This window comes from Python bivittatus, unplaced genomic scaffold, assembly GCF_059951505.1.
Source record: "Python bivittatus isolate LINGU-HERP-01145 unplaced genomic scaffold, Pbiv_v1 ctg000200_np1212, whole genome shotgun sequence".
NCBI lineage: Eukaryota > Metazoa > Chordata > Lepidosauria > Squamata > Pythonidae > Python > Python bivittatus.
In genome coordinates this window covers 17,158,929-17,175,441 of record NW_028277040.1, presented here as the reverse complement: position 1 = coordinate 17,175,441, position 16,513 = coordinate 17,158,929, and the positions used below count along the sequence as shown (strand labels likewise).

Here is a 16,513-nt window from a genome sequence, read left to right as displayed (position 1 = left end):
GGATAAAGCTACATAAGTACATTCCTATGTTGCTTATGGTTTGTTTTCCAGGGTTTCTGTACCCGCCAGCTCCCATCTGCTCTTTCTTTTGAAACCTGTCCCTCTCCCATGGGTTTCATGCTTTTCCCTCTTAGGTCTATCATGTGCCTCTCTACCAGCTCCATCACTCTCCCACTGGTAGCTTCTATTTCTTCCTACTGCCCCTTTTTCAGCAGGAAAGTCAGCCATGCACCACTGCTGCCTACCTAAACAAGGGCTCTTGCATAGACTCCTTTCACTGGGAAGGATAATTTGCCTGATCGCTTTTATTTCTGTCCATCATGGCAGCTAGGAAGGAGAGACTGTGTTGCATTACCTGATGCAATGGAAGAGTGATCACTGTGCCTCCATGTTAATCCAGCCATCCTAATGAAGAAAGACTTGCCACTATGTCCTCTTATTGATCCTGCTGCCTGCTAGAAATCTGCCAGGCCCACAGTCTCAGACAATACTCCTCATCCACCAGATGAACAGGCCATAGATGTTGTCACCATATGAAGAAATGAGTGGGGAGAAAGAAAGATTGTACCATGGATTACTGTCATGTTGTTTTAGGGGTTCCTGAACAATCCAGGTTACAAGGAAGCACACCTTTTAGAGAACTGTGGACTGCACTTGGATATTTGAGTGGCAGGCTAGGTGACATGCCCCCCTAATTAGTGATTGTATGATTTCACTTCATTTACATTCCAGTGTAATGAAAACTAAATATGGTTAGTGTGATTGCCTTCAAGTCATGTACTTATTGCGCCCCCCTTCTGTCTACTGATGCTGCAAGTACCATTTGATAGTATGGGAGGTTTGGGAGCAATGCATCAAAGCTTTCAGGGGGGTTCATGAAGACCTGGGTCTCAGGTGATTCACCTCTGGACCAGCCCAAGAAATTGTACCCATGAGGCAGTCAAGATGGTGCCTCCTCCACTCCATTATTCCTGAGGTTATACCTTACCGTCTATCTTAGACTGCATGGCATACACGCTTCAGTCTGTTCCTTGTCTACCTGAGAGATGGCTGCCTCACTTTCTCTAAAAGTAGAATCAACCCTAAAGGAAAAAGAAGCAACATTAGTTAACTCCACTGCTGATGGAATGGGGTGGGAAGCTGGGGCAAGATAGTTCTTGGTTCCTTAGCTTAGGACATTATTACCTGGGAAGAGGTAACATTCACTTTCCTGCTCTCCAACATATCTATTTCATGTTTAATTTTCAGCACCTCACACTTCTTATCCACATTTCATCTTCTCTTTCTTTCTGTACTACAAACAATATACCAAACAACAGCAACAAAACCAGCTTTAAAGAAATGGTTTAGCCCCTATATACTATCATGTCTTCCACCTAATTCCTGAAAGTTCCCTCTTGGGAATGGAAGCAGCAAGCACTAAACAGTTTATCAGGGAAAGGAAGAATCAATTACGTCCTTTTAAAACATTTAATCAGTTCCCAAGAGGCACAGTTGGAAAAGACCCTTGGCCATGTACTACCCCTAGCTAAGCAATTTTGCAGAATCTTTCTAGTCCACGGTCCCGCCTGTGAAAACTGACCAAGCTATGCGTTACATTCTTATGCAGGAATGTATGGGATGCATACATACACACACATTGATATTGGTAAAAAAACATTCATGCTAACTTTCTGTGCTCAAGATAGCTTAATAGTAAAAAAAAAAATAATAAAAATAAAAATCCAATGTAAAAGAATCAAATTATGCTTAAGGCTGGGTTGATAACAACAACCCAGCCATAAGCATAATTGTACAAATATAGTATCACACCAGCTTCTGGGCAGAAGCAAAAGTGAATGGAGCCAACTTTTCAACATACGAAACTTAAAACTCCAAAAAATTGTTGGAAGAGATGTTAACAGAGTCTTCCTGAATAAGCAGAGATAAAAACTTGATACATTTTACTGGTACAGAAACAGAGCAAGAGCAGCCTATACAGAAGGTATAGAAGATAGAAAAAATCTAGATCTTTTCTTTTGTACCCCAAGCTCAGTACACTTTCTTTAGCGCTGTTTGGTTGCTAGGCAACAGGTATCCAGAACTGCCGTTCTGTCTCATCTGGCTGACCCCTGCTATTCTATTTTTTTAAGACTATAAAGAGGAAACAACCCTGCATTTCCAAATTCTTAGCTCAATGCCTTCTAGAGTAAGGATTGAGAGAATGAACTCCTCTTTCCAAGACAGTCAACAAATTCAGGTGGAACCCCTCGAGCAGTGCTTCTTAAACTTTTTGCTCCCAGGACCACTTCCACTTTTAAAAATTATGGAGGACCCCAAAACAGTTTTTATTTGGATGGATTTTAGATATAGATATAGATATAGATATAGATATAGATATAGATATAGATATAGATATTTGCCATATTAAAAATTAAAATGGACACATTCGTTGAATATTTATTGAATCATTTAAAAATTACAATATCAAACCCATTAGATATTAACAAATAAAATATTTTTCATGAAAAAACTATATTTTTAAAACAAATGAAAAAATAATGAGAAGAGCGACATTGTTTAAAATGTTTGCAAATATATTTAATATTTGGCAAATAATTTTAATTTCATGGACCTTGAAAAGGTCTTGGGGGACCCTCAGGAGTCTTAAGACCACACTTTAAGAAATGTTGTCCTACAGTGAGCTCTGACATTACAAGTATTCTTTTGGTTCAGAAAAACTGCAAACTCTTTTACCAAACTGCTCTTCTTGTTGATTCATAACTTCTGATGTGATTTCATTTTTAAATTTCTCCTTTCTCCTTCTGGTGACACCTCAGTGCTGCATGATAACTGACATCTATTTTAAAAAGCCCCATCTATTATTTTTAAATCAACATTTTATAACAAACAAGACACCAACCAGTCTGCTAACATCTTAGAAGGGTTTATTACTATGCTATACTGTATACAATATTGGTCCAGCACAGCTATCGACAAATTATAATAAAATTTCAGAGGAGATTACTTCTGATGAGGCACCTTCTACCATGCCCATGACCAGCTATTAAAAGTGGTGATGCTGTTTTGATGATGTCACATTTGTTAGGACTCTGAATGGGACAATCTAAAAGAAGGGACTGGATATGAAATTCCCTTTCTGTTTAATCACAATTGGTGCTAAGCTTTATAAGACTTTGATGTCAACTAAACATGTATCTGTTTACACTGGTTTGGTTGTATTTCCAGGAGGAATGGAAAGTATTCCACAATGTTAATTTTCTTATCTGCTACCTCTGAACTTAACAATTTCTGCCCTTTCCACCAAGTTGTTACTAACATCAGGAGCAGCAGTATTGCTCTCCAGCAAGTATGGAGGCAAGAGCAGGGATCAACACAGTAAGAGGCAGCCAGGGGCCCATACCTGGGAGGGGGAGGCAGGCAAGGGAGGCAACCCCTTCCCTGTTCCTTGCTTCCCACCCCCACCTATAGCAGCAGCAGAAGAGCATTGCCCTTATGAGAGCAACAACTTTGCTGGCCTCATGTTTTGAGGTGTGGCAAAAATACCACTTTAGAGGCTGCTGTTTTGCACTTACCTCCTGTCTCAAAGACAGGATGTATGAATATTGCCAGGGGTATGGGGAACAGCCCGGTACTAATATAGAAATAAATGAATCAACTTTGCTGTACAATGAATAGCTGTGTGAATGGTTGAATCTATTTATCTGTCTGTCTGTCCGTCCATCCATCCATCCATCCCTATCCATCTATATCTATCTATCTATCTATCTATATATCCATCCACCTATCCATCCATCTATCCATCCATCCATCAATGATCTCTCAAGTGAAAAGGTCCTGGAAATATTTTTAAAAGTCCCTGGGACTGTAATTCAAGTGGCATTCATACTGAACATGTACAATAGTCAACTAAGCACATTTATGCTGCTTTCAAGCAGTTTTTTAAAAAGTCATGAGCGTACATCCACAAAATAGTGGGATTTTATAGAGCAAAGTGTTGCCAATGAAGGCAAGAGATGATAGGACCAGGAAAAGCAGAAAAAGCCAGCAAGCAAATCAAGCAAAAAGCTTCCTAAATGTGTGGGAAGAGGTTTCTCCATTAGTATCCTGCCCTCCCCCTCTATATAGGGAAGGCTGTCCGTGCTGAGTTGAAGTGTTCTCCAGCCATTCTTGAGTTGGCAGAAATCTTCACTGGCATGAAACTGGCTGTCTCCATTGCTCATACCAATTCTGGCTGTACTGCTTCTGTTTCAAGTCACTGCTAGTCACTTGACTTTCTTCCAAGATAATGAGTGACAAAGCTTTTACACACCATGAACCTGTTTTTGATTGGTGTCTGAGTAAGGGGGAAAAGATCACCATGAACATCAGTACAGCTAAGGATAACTTAAGTCTGTCTCACTTATAGGATGATGACAAGATGAATGCAACATTATGAAGACGTAGCAGGAAACAAGATGTTGCCAGGGCAAATGGGAAAAGGCCAATGGTCAATGATGAGTGTGCGGAACTTGTGGGACTTCAAACATTATTGGATTCCAACTTCCTACAATTTGTGGGAGTCTGAGGACATTTGGTGGGCCAGAAGGTGTCCACTCTGGTCTTTGAGATCCCCACAACTGTTTCCAACAGAACAGTATAATAATACTGTTTTAAGAGTAGCAGCATGGAATATTCTCAGTGAACTGCATATCTGTGCTTCCAAATAACTAACTTTTTACCAGGTGAAAAAAAAATGATAATTTAGTTCTCAAAATTCTCTTTATAATAAAAACTGTTCAGTACTTTGCTTTGCTACAAAAGCTTTCAGTTGTTCATGTGGAACAGTGATTGTTCAAGTAGAACCAAGATGTAATGGATATTAGAACTGCCCTAGAAAAGAGAAATGCAATCTTTCTGAATCCTTTCATTAGAGAAAGAAATAACTGATAACTCCATATTTTACTCCCATGAGCTTTGTAACAAGGCAGTGATCCATTCAGTCATGGAATTAGTTCAAATTATTCCAGCAAAGTATCTAAGTGTATTTCACATTTTCAACCTACCACAGTGAGAAGAACCCCTGAGAGGTCTGGTGTGCATGTGTGTGAAAAAATAGAAGCCATAAAGGTTAAATGTAACTGTTTTGTAGTATTCGTTGTTCATCTAGGATGTTGCTTTTACAGATGGTTAACATCATGCCAAAAGATAACATTGTCTTATACCAATTTCCATTTTTATGCCATACTCTGAGCACAGTATCTTCCATTCATTTAGCCAGTTGAAGTAACTAAACAATTTTTGGTAAAATTCAGCTGTTAAGCCAGAGTAGAAAATCAATTGATTTAATAAAGGATGCTGTACTGCTAATAGATTTGTGAGCCCTTATTGGCAAAGGAAGAAAACTGCATACTCTATTCCTATCTCCATGTCAGCCCTACAAGGTAAACCAGACTAAGAAACCAATGGCATATACTCTAGGTCAGGCCTACTTTTATTGCAACAGCTGTAGTAATAGAATCTTGCAAGTCTGAATGTGTTTCCCCTCTTCCTCACTTTATCTTCGGGTGAACTTGGGAGGGGCTTGTCTGAGACATTTTCTCAAATTAGTTTCTTGGAATGGGCTCAACCCCTACTTATCTGATCATTGCCTTGGCAGCAGCTCTTCTTCCTCACCTTCAAGGCCATTCCTTATACCCTCTAGACTCCATCCTTTGGGTCAGGCCCAGAAGATTGTCTCAAACAACAGTTAAGATGATAAGTAATGAACTGGCATGGCTGGGCAACTGCCGAGGTCCTTATACAGCAGCAAGTGCCTCATCAATTCATCTCTCATTGCTGGCTCACCTGCCCCCAGTGAATAGTTCGGAGGAATCACAGCTGTCCACTCCCTGATTTGCTGCTTGGGAGTAGCTTGCCCTACCAAATGAATTATGGTCTTTCCCTTAATGCAGGAAGGATGCCAATTACCAATTGTCTCTGCATTGCAGTCATTTCTGTATCAAAGACATGTCTATATACCCATATAAACTATATTTTATAGATGCCCAGTAGTTAGTCAGATAATAAGTTTTCTCAGATGAAATTATAATTGAATTCAATTGTCAGATAGAGTCACTGAACACCAAGGCAAAACAAACAAAAAGTATTTTTTTACTAGTATCCTGGCAACATAAGAATGAAACTTAGCCCAGAAAAAAGGATGCGTTCTCTTACAGTAATTCTCCCTACATCAGGCAGTATTGTATTACATTGCAGTGCAAGGCACTGAAAGTAGCACAGATGACTACTGAATAAAAACTGTAAAGTGCAACCACTTCCCTACTCAAGGCTGAACCCTGTTCCTGCGTCAACACAACATTGTGGTGCTTGCAGGGATCTCACAAGCTTGGCTCTGTTAAGTTTGCTTCAGCTGCGCTTAAGAGAAAATGCTGCTAAGACAGATTCGCGGCATGACCTCAGAGCTGCGAGGTGGAACGTCTCCAAAGAGTAGCACCTGCTGCCTTCAGAGTCCCCTGAAGCCAAATCAGCATGACATGTTGCCCATGTTTCCCAATTATTGTGAAAGGCACCTTTGTTCCTCTCCTGACCATTTCTTTTTTCTTGCTGCAAAACCCAAACATTTACGGGAAGAACAAGCACCAGCTAGCTGAAGTTCACCCTCCTGCATTGGCCAGCAACAGGAGCACGTTCCAGCTCTATGGGAGAGTATAGCACAATGAGAAATGCAGCTGTGAGGACACACATACAGTGATATGAAAATGGGGCAAAGGGTATGAAGGGTGACACTGAGGCTTCTGGGGAAATGCCCAGAAAATCCTGTTGCTCTGGCTCTTCTTCTCAGAAGATCAGAAATCAATGTATTGTATCAACTAGAGAGAGAAGGAGCCAGCTCCTCTCCTCACATAGCTTCTCAAGGAGAAGAGGAATGGCTTCTTCTCTCTCTAGTTGGTGCAGTATGTTGATCTACTGTAGCCCACTGCAGAGTTAGCCAAAGTTTCTCCAAGGGTATTTTTTCTTTTTTCTTTATTATGCACTCCCATAGAAAAAGGAGTCAGAATTATGCTAACTGGGCCTTTCCTACTGCCAAGTTAAAGCGATCTCCACCCATCGTTGCGATGACAGAAAACAGTACTGCCATAAAATGTGTTGTCCCCCATTGCTGCAGCTATCCATTTTCTTCTGGTCTGCTTCCAGAGGGCAATGTCCCGATTCTACACGTGCAGAGCGTATTAAGCAAAACAACTGGTTGAACCCTCTGGCTCTGCTGTCCTCCCGGTTTTGGAATGCTGTTACCAGCTGGTGGGAAACAGTGATGTCAGGAAGGATCAGAGGTGACATGGCAAGTTTTGACAGGTGGCTCAACCTGCCCTCTCCTGATCCATTGCACAAGGCAAAATAGGAGAGAGCAGGACTCCTCACCAACTCTACTTGTGCTCTCACGAGTGTGCAGGTTTAACAGTCTTTCAAACCTTGACATTCCTACAAGCTTGCTGAACAGCTGAATGGGCTTGGGCAGCTTTGAAAGAACACTAATCCTACATTCATAACAGTGGTTCAGGGGGTTCAGGGGTGTCTCCAAGGAAATCAACAGGCTCAGAATGCTGAGTGCAACTGAGTGACTGAAGTCTTGCCGCTTTTTAACCTGGGTTGCCTCCATCATGTGCACATAAAAAGGGGTAGGGCTTCAATTGCCCTAGATGCAACACCATGTTGATGCTATGGATCCCCCCTTGTGGATATCCCTGATTAGGCTTGTAGAGATGCAGGATTTGGAAAGGGCTGCAGTGCTTTACCACACACTCTCAGGAGTGCATTTTTCTTTCAAAATTCACCATCTCCCCAACTCTTTCCCCAGAAAGGCGGGGAGGGGGGAGCAATAGCTGAGGGGGAGAGTACCTAGGGACTGGAGGAGAAGAATACCCCAGGGGATATATACACACGTTCATGGGAGTCAGTTTGGTGTAATGGTTAAAGGCGCTGGAGACTATGGCTTCTAGTCCTCTCTTAGGCACAGAAGCTGGCTGGGTGACTTTGGGCCAGTCACTGTCTCTTAGCCCTAGACTGGAAGTTAAAAGACATCCAACTACCAACCCTCACTAGATCAGCGAACAGGTCTTCATCCTGCAGTGGATTAATCTGAGCCAGGGGAAGATGCATGGCTTAGCACATGTTAACTGCAAGGTTAACTGACCATTATCACGACGTTAGCTGAAGTTCCGTCAAGCGTTTTAGCCACAACTAGAAAACATGTGGGCAGCCTTCATCACACAGAAAGTTCATCCAAAACAATCTGGGGGGCATCGCAGCATCTAACCAGAGATATCTAGAAACGAATTTAAATGCTTTAACTGCACAATTTAAATGTCTCATATATAAAACTGTACTGTGCTGTTAATTCAAGTCAGGGACATCCGTTTCTATTTTTGCTTCTTCTTCAAAGCATTAATAAACTGTCAAGTTTACTGACAGTTTATTAATACTGACAGGCTTTACTGACACTCTCTGAACTTTGCAGATTAGTCCAGTATAACAATGAGCTTGACCTTCAACTTAGTCTTGGACCAAAAATACACTCTTACGCAAATGTGATAGGATCTGTACTTCAGCTCCATTTTGTAACAGCAAAAGCCTTGTGAATGACTAGAGCGCACAGCCCTGTTTATTTAACTTCCCCTAATCTATTATCTCTTCACCACTGGAAAAGCTGGCTAAAATAGTCTTTTGAAATACTTGAGAACATTCCAATATCTTGGAATTGTTTGTGATTAGAATTGCTCTTCCTACAGCCCTTCAAGTTTCTATTAATTACAAGGTGAAAAAAAGTATGTTTGTGTTATATCAAGGATCATTCTCTGTTGAAATAAATTCAGATGGCTGAATACCAATCAGTTGAATGGTCCTCGTTGTATGTAATGCTGGACTAGGGAAGCTTTGGGCATTATGTTCTTAAAGACACTTAGTTTTAAGTAAACCAGAAGTTAAAAAAGAAAAGGAAAAAATATTTCCTTTTCCCCACCTTCCAAACTCTCCATCCCCATATACTGTGGAACTTTGTGTCCTACAATCAACCACAAAGCTAAGCTCCCTAGTATGATACAGAGCAAGAGAACCCTTGGAATGAGGCATAGAAGAGACAGCCACGTATCATGTATTTTCTCTTGTTCTCTCAGACTCTTTCTCCCATATATTTAAGTCAGCTTGAACAGTATATGGCACAGTATATGGCATAGGGCCTGGATACTTGAGGGACCACCTGTCTCCCACAGTATCTGCCCAGCTGATCCTCAGGGTTGCCACACTCTGGATTCCTTTGATAAAACAATGTCATCTACCCGGATCCTGGAAGCACGCCTCCTCTGTAGCAATGCCTGCCCTCTGGAATGAGGCTCTCCTTGAGACCCAGATGGCCCCCGCACTGCTGCTGTTTAGAAAAGCTGTGAAAACCAGGCTTTCCACCCAGGAGAGTGAGACCCCTCACCTCATCGTACTTGCCATCTTTTTTCTTTATTTTGTATGTGTTATTGTAATTTCTTTGTTTGATTGTTGTGAGCTGCCCAGAGTCGTTGAGAGTTGGGTTTAATAAATTTATTTAATAAATTATTATTGTTGGTCACACAGTCAGCCAAATGTTTAGATTGGATGTGGCATTTTTGTCCACCTATCAAATCCTTCCCAAGGACCTGGGATGGGCAGATGTGGTTGTTTGATGGTGTTAAAGGTATCGTCGCAGGATGTATGCTATTCCAAGTAAAGCTGCCTTTTGCAATTGACTGATGGTGATTTTGTCAATGCCAATGGTGTTTTGGGATTGCTCCAGATGTTTTGGGATTGCACATAAGGCGCCTATAACTATTGGTACTATCTTTGCTTTCTTTTGCCACAGCTATTCTATTTCCATTTGCGGGTCTTTTTATTTCCTCCAGTTTTTCCTCCAGTGATTTCCTCCAGTTTTTTCTCTTCTATTTTTCTCTTCTATTCTGCTGTCTCCAGGTATTGCAGTGTCCACTATCCGGACTTCTTTGTCTGTCTTATCAACGGTTGTTAAGTCTGGGGTGTTGTGTGGCAGGTGCTTCTCTGTTTGAATTCTAAAGTCCCAAAGCACTTTAGCTTCTTCATTTTCTATTACTTTATTTTGTGGTCCCACCAGTTCTTGCTTTGCAGATATTCCAGTGCACCATAGTTGCTACTTTGTCATACCGTTGTTTGTAGTCAGTCTGTACAATCTTCTTGCAGCAGCTGACTAGGTGGTCCACTGTTTCTTCAGCTTCTTTGCAGAGGCGGCATTTGCTGTCTGTTGCTGTTTTCTCAATTCTGGCATTGTATGCATTGTTCTTAAGGCTTGGTCTTCTGCAGCCAGAATTAGCCCCTCTGTCCCTTTCTTTAACTTTCCTGCTCTTAGCCTCCTCCTCCTCCTTCTCCTCCTCCTCATTTCTGCTATAAAAAACGCAGAGAAGGGAGATAGGTGGGGTTGTGCTGACTGTGCTTCTCCACCCTAATCTTCCCATGTGGCTAGGATAGGTCTTAAAGCTAAAGATAGCCATGTGTCTATCCCCTCTCCTTGTTTAGTGACTGAGTTCCGTTCCAGCGACTTTTTTGTTAAGTGAAATGGTCGCTAAGCAAACATGTGACTGAGAGAAACAGCGAAGATTGTTCTCTCATACAGTGTCCTGCACTTGACCTGTTTTTTCCCTTTTTCCCCTCCCTTTCAGGGCGCAGAGGTTGCTTAAACAAGCTATTTCTTCCTGAGCTGCTTTTCTCCAGAGCACAGTGCTTCCCTAAAAAGTGCAAACCACAAGTTAACAAGTTCAACTCTGTAAACTTAATTAGTTGATCAGAAACCTCCAGCCACTCAGGCTACTGTCTAAAACTGACTAGACCTTAATCAGCTTCACACTGAAGGCTTTTGTTGTCGTAAATGCGTGCATTGGTCAGAAAATGATTTTTTAAATTACCCTTTATTACCATTGTATTTGAGGTGATTGGTACCCGAGTAGTTGCTAAACAAGGAGTGGCTATACTGAAGATGGTGGCACATTCGCTTCAAGACCTTCCCTAGCGACCCAGGGCGAACAGGAGCAGAAAAGATGACACCAGAAAGGAGGAGGTAGACCACAGCAGAGGAGGCAGGTCTTCTCCACATTTTTTCTCAGAAGTTTATTAGTGACTGGAGATACCCTGCAAGATTTAATTACAGATGCCACCTGCTATATTCAGTTCTCTAAACCAAATACTAACAATTAACTTCTGAAGAGGAACTAGATTTGTAATTATTGTAATGTATAAATGATTACGGCCTGAGTGAAAGGAAGCCCCCTGCTCTAATGCAACATCCTTTTTCTGTCCTGGAGTATCTGAGAGCACAAGAAATTTGTGGTGCTTTTAAAATAGACCACAATTTTTTAATAGATATTTTTGGATAGATTTGTAGGAATCCTGAAGCAAAGATAGGGTTAGGGTTAATTAAAAGTTATATCTTTAAAAGATTCTTGGGAATTAAAAATGTTACATAACTGTAGACAAATATTTTCAGAATCAGAATTTTTGGTGGAGCAGCAAATGTCGTTTACCTACAATTCCCTCACCCCTGTCAAGGTATGTAGTACTGGAAAACAATCAAGCAGTACTGATATCTGAGCCACAAAATCCCATAGGTGTCTTTTCTTCTGAAAAGATGATAATAATAATAATAATAAAAAATTAAAGAAGTAACCTTTTCCCACCTTCAACCATACTCAAAGAGACTTGAATTTCACTCTCCCCAGCAGTAGGATTGGCCCTAGCTTTTTCCCTATGACTGAGCCTTTGACTGGAGATCTTTATCATTTTTGTCCAGTTGTCTAGTCACCACCCCATTCTATTAAATTGTTTTTTTCAGAGAAATAACTGATGAATGTCATTCATTCAGTCTAGGTCAAATTATGTATATTTTCTTTTAAGCTCATAAAAACTTTACCATATTTTAGGCAACTTTGTTTAGATCTGTTTCCTGGACCAAGAGATAAGTTCTTATTCTACAAGTACTACATTTGTTGACTAGACGTAAATTATCTTGAGTCTGGGAAATTAGCCATGTTTGCATTTTGTCATTACAAGAGAGAGAGAGAGAGAGAGAGAGAGGAAAAAGAAAGGAATAATTAGTTTCTTATTCCATTATCCTTCTTGCTTTGAGATCAGTTAAATAGTAAATAATAAATAGTATTTTAAAACATGCCTTTATTAATTTGTTTATTCTGGGACTTCATATCAACAAAAATGAACACCATTCTGGAACCATATGATTCATTTAAACACAAAAATGGGGATATTTGTCTTCAAGCTGCAAATTTGCAGTGAATGTTTACCAAGGATTGAAAGAAAAGAAAAAAGAAAAGAAAAGATCCCAAGGCCTTTTAAAAAAGGGCCAGAGTGTCAGTATGTGTTTAGGCATTTTTCCATTAATACATCTGGAGAATGTCAGTTTCCAACTTTTTCTTTTTTTTTTAATTGGCATTGCTCCTGTACCTTGAAAAGCGGCCCAATGCAAAAAGTTTTAGCAAAGGAAGCTATTTCTGGCATGCAGACAAATGGACAGAAAAAGCTTTCCTATCTGCATATCAGGCTATTAAAGCACAAGGAAAGTACATGTATAATAAACCTTCCTGAATAAGAAGTAATGGCATGGATGTTTTATTTCAAAATATGTAAGATTGTTCTTTAACTGATACTCAGAGGGCCTGTGTTAATTACTGGATATAGAGTTTCCACACATATCATTAACTTCCGCGGGAGCTTTGATATATGTAAACACACACACAGAGACACACATACAGAGGTACATGTATAATGGATATCCTTAGTAATATGTTTCTAAGTGCGTGTCTGTATGCATTCTCTTATATACTTTATGTGCATTTAACCTTATGTGCATATTCTCTCTCTCTCTCTCTCCCCCCCCCTCTGTGTAAACATTGATTGATTAGGTGCCATCAAGGTGGTCTTGACTTTTACTGACCATATAGATAGATTTTCTCCAGGAATGGGGAAAGACACAAGTTTAAATCTTGCCCCTCAACAGCATTTTGATTAGTATACCCATACCAGCTTTCTACTTTTTAAGAAACTACCAAAGTAATGGCAATTTGCATGGGTGGTATCGCACACTGTTTAGGCCTCCACCCTATCTCAGTTTGCTTCAGCTTGAGCCACATACTTGACTGGCCAGCTACTGCTGAGTCCTGAAGACCTGTGCAATTTCCTTGACCAGTTTTTGAATTTCAGCATAAAAAATGCCTCACCTTTATTTCATGCCATTAGCCTGACATTTTCAGTACTTGCATTTTTATCTCCAAGTAGTCTGTGTGAAGATTGCCACAGAACAGAACCTCAGTCTAGGGTTTAATACATCACCGTGCCAGAATACTGTTCCAAGCCTCATCCTTTGATCCTGGTCATACTTATCTAAAGGCTGCAACCTGCTGGACACTTACTTAATTGTAAGCTTCACTGAAGTTAATAGTATTCCCCCTGGGCAAACATGAATAGGCCTTGAGTCTCTATCAGTTCTTGTTCTCCCTGCCCTTTTCTTGAAATCATGTAAAAATGATTAAGTAGGAAAAGATTAAATACATCTAGGTCTTCCCTTCTTTAAAACCACTTCCCTTAATATTTTATTTTATACTTACAAAGAGGTCAATTTATGGATGATGATCCCCTATATTCTCTCTCCCTCTCTTTCACTACCTGTGCCCCCATGAAATTATAGCACAGTAACATCGCATTCTTAGTCAGATTCCAATTATTAACCTAAGAGTTGGCCTTTATTAAACAAAAGTGGCTGTTTTTCTCCTGGAGGCAGAGAATTGCTCAAAATGTGACACGCACGCACACACGCACATGCACCCCGCTGTGGAGATGATTTACCAACCCTGCTGCGCACGTTAATACAAGCACTTAACATTTTCTAGAAGCTTTTTTAAAACAGAAGAAGTTGGTTTTATTAGCAAGGGCTGATTAAATGATTAACTGGGTTTAATGTAATACAACGACATGCATTCTTGACCCTTTCTCTTCCAGTCTGCCTCTCAAACAAGGTCACGCTAAAGTGACAGGTAAAAATTAATCAAATCCCAATGGTTTTAAAGTACTTTCCTTTTTCCTGGCCTTACAACCCAAGTCCTCTTATCAGCATCAGTTTACATGAGGCTAAGGTCACCTGATCTGCCAGGAAACTGAAGCTGAAATGGTACATTTGAGGTGGAGCTGCTTCTACCACCTTACTTAGTGCTTTAAATCTACAAATTCCCATGACCGAGACTTCATACTCCAACTTGGATGCCTTATACCTTGCCAAAAGCTCCCAGTCCAATCAGGAAATCCTTTGATATAGTAAATATGCCAAGGATAGACAGATCCATATCCCTTTTATTTATTCCTTTTCAAACTCATATACCAGGTAAGGCAATAAAAGGCTTTTGGGGCATGCACAGAAATATTGTATGGTTCCAACTTTGTTAAAAATGGCTCTTCATCTTTCTGTAATTGCTTTATGCAGCAATCGAAGCCCCAGATTTCATGCAAGAGCTGATTTCTCGAAGGAGGTTTACTGAAAGGGGCCAAGTGCGGCTACCTGACAGACAGACTTTCGCCTCTATCTATGACTTGATATGGGTTAGCTTACCTCATGGTATCCAAATTCAGAATAAGGGCTATAGTTAAATAGTAATTAACCCTCCAGGAATTAAGGAGGGAGAATTAAGATGGGAAAGAAAATGTCTCTCCTGCTGATATTTTGTCCTATTTTGTTTTGTTTTGTTTTGACACAACCCTCCGTAAGAGATGAATTGTGCGTAATGCTTCTCTGGTCCCAGTTTGGCCATTTGTTGGTCATTTAATTGCTTACTATCTGTAAAAACTTTCAGGGCAGTGTCTGATTTAAAATACTCAAAGCAAATATGAATAAATAAAATATAAAATGAAATTGGAGAAAAGAGCAGTACATTCCCTTGCATAAAGAGGCATACAGATGGCTAATTTCAACTCAGTGAGTTTACTGATGGGCTTCAGAGGGTGTTCTCTGAACCTGGGTCTTACAAAACAGTAACATTTCTTACTGAAGTGTCCTTAGGAATGACAAGTATGTGAAGTTCTTTACAGTTAATATTAATATGAAATTATAAGCTACTTGCTCTGAAAGAAAAAACCAACATGGTATCGTTACCAAAATGTTACATTTAGATTACAGAGATCTGATTCAAATTCCAAATCAGTGACAACGTTTATCATCCAATCTTGGTTTAGTCATTCTCTCAGCCTAACCTACCTCACTTGTGTATACGGCAACATGAAAACTGGACAGAGATATTCATAAGGCAATTTTACTGGCAATATATATATCTGGGGAGGGAGGGAGGGAGGAAGGAAGGAAGGAAGGAAGGAAGGAAGGAAGGAAGGAAGGAAGGAAGGAAGGAAGGAAATCCTATTGCCACCTTCATTAAACTGGTGTCCTCCAGATGTGCTAGACTCCCATTGCTTGGTCAGTATAACTGTGTTGACTTTACCATTTCTTTCATTTTCTGCTAACATCATACTTTTTATAAAACCTTTTTATGAAGATGATGTATGGTTTAATTAATTCCCAAGATTCTTTAAATATTGCTTAAAAATTTAAAAAAACTGATCTTAAATAGCAGAGATGAAGGGTAATTTCTACTATTGCTATTATTATTGACACTTTTTAATTATTATTTGTGTCAGTATTCTCCTGGTGACTATCTGGATTAGGCCCCACAGTTTTCTCGGCAAGATTTTTCAGAAGTGGTTTGCCTTTGCCTGCTTCCCAGGGCTGAGAGTGACTGGGCCAAGGTCACCCAGCTGGCTTTGTGCCTAAGGCAGGACTAGAACTCATGGTCTCCCAGTTTCTAGCCCGGTGCCTTAACATTACATCAAACTGGCTCTTATTATTGACATACTGTACAAATCCCTTAAAACAATACAGGTAGTCCTCGATTTACGGCCATTTGTTTAATGACCGTTCAAAGTTATGATAGCACTGAAAAAATTGACTTACAACCGGTCCTCACACTTACAACCATTGAAGCTTCCCTGCAGTCACGTGATCAAAATTTGGGTGCTTGGCAACCAGGATGTATTTATGACAGTTGCAGCGACTGGGGGTCACATGATCGCCATTTGCGATCTTCCCAGAGGGCTTCTGACAAGCAAAGTCAATGCGGGAAGCCAGATTCACTTAACGACCACATGATTCTTTTAACAAGCATGGTGATTCGCTTAAAGGACAAAAAATGTTGTAAAAAAGGTTGCAAAATCCCACATGACTCATTTAATGACTACAGCACTTAGCAAAAGAAGTTCCGGTTCCAATTGTGGTCGTAAGTCGAGGACTACCTGTATTGCCCACAAAGGCTATAGCTCTTGATATTCATTTCATTTTGCAAACATTGTTTATTTTACCAGCAGAACACAGGAGTTTAATGCTAAATTTTGCTCCTGGCACAACTCATGCAAACTCCACTGATTTCAGTGGACATTTCTA

At 40.3% G+C, this 16,513-nt stretch overlaps 1 protein-coding gene across 4 annotated transcripts in view; it reads right to left on the bottom strand.

Annotated features, from left to right (window-relative positions):
- PDE1A (phosphodiesterase 1A) overlaps nucleotides 1–16,513 on the bottom strand; it is a 144,895-nt gene that overhangs the window by 57,574 nt on the left and 70,808 nt on the right. Inside the window, exon 1 of one of the 4 annotated variants that reach the window (XM_088135736.1) lies at nucleotides 356–552. The exons of the other annotated variants lie outside the window; for them this stretch is intronic. The gene's annotated coding sequence lies outside the window, so the exon portion shown is untranslated. Of the gene's footprint in view, nucleotides 1–355; nucleotides 553–16,513 lie in introns of those variants that run through there. 4 annotated transcript variants of the gene reach the window in all.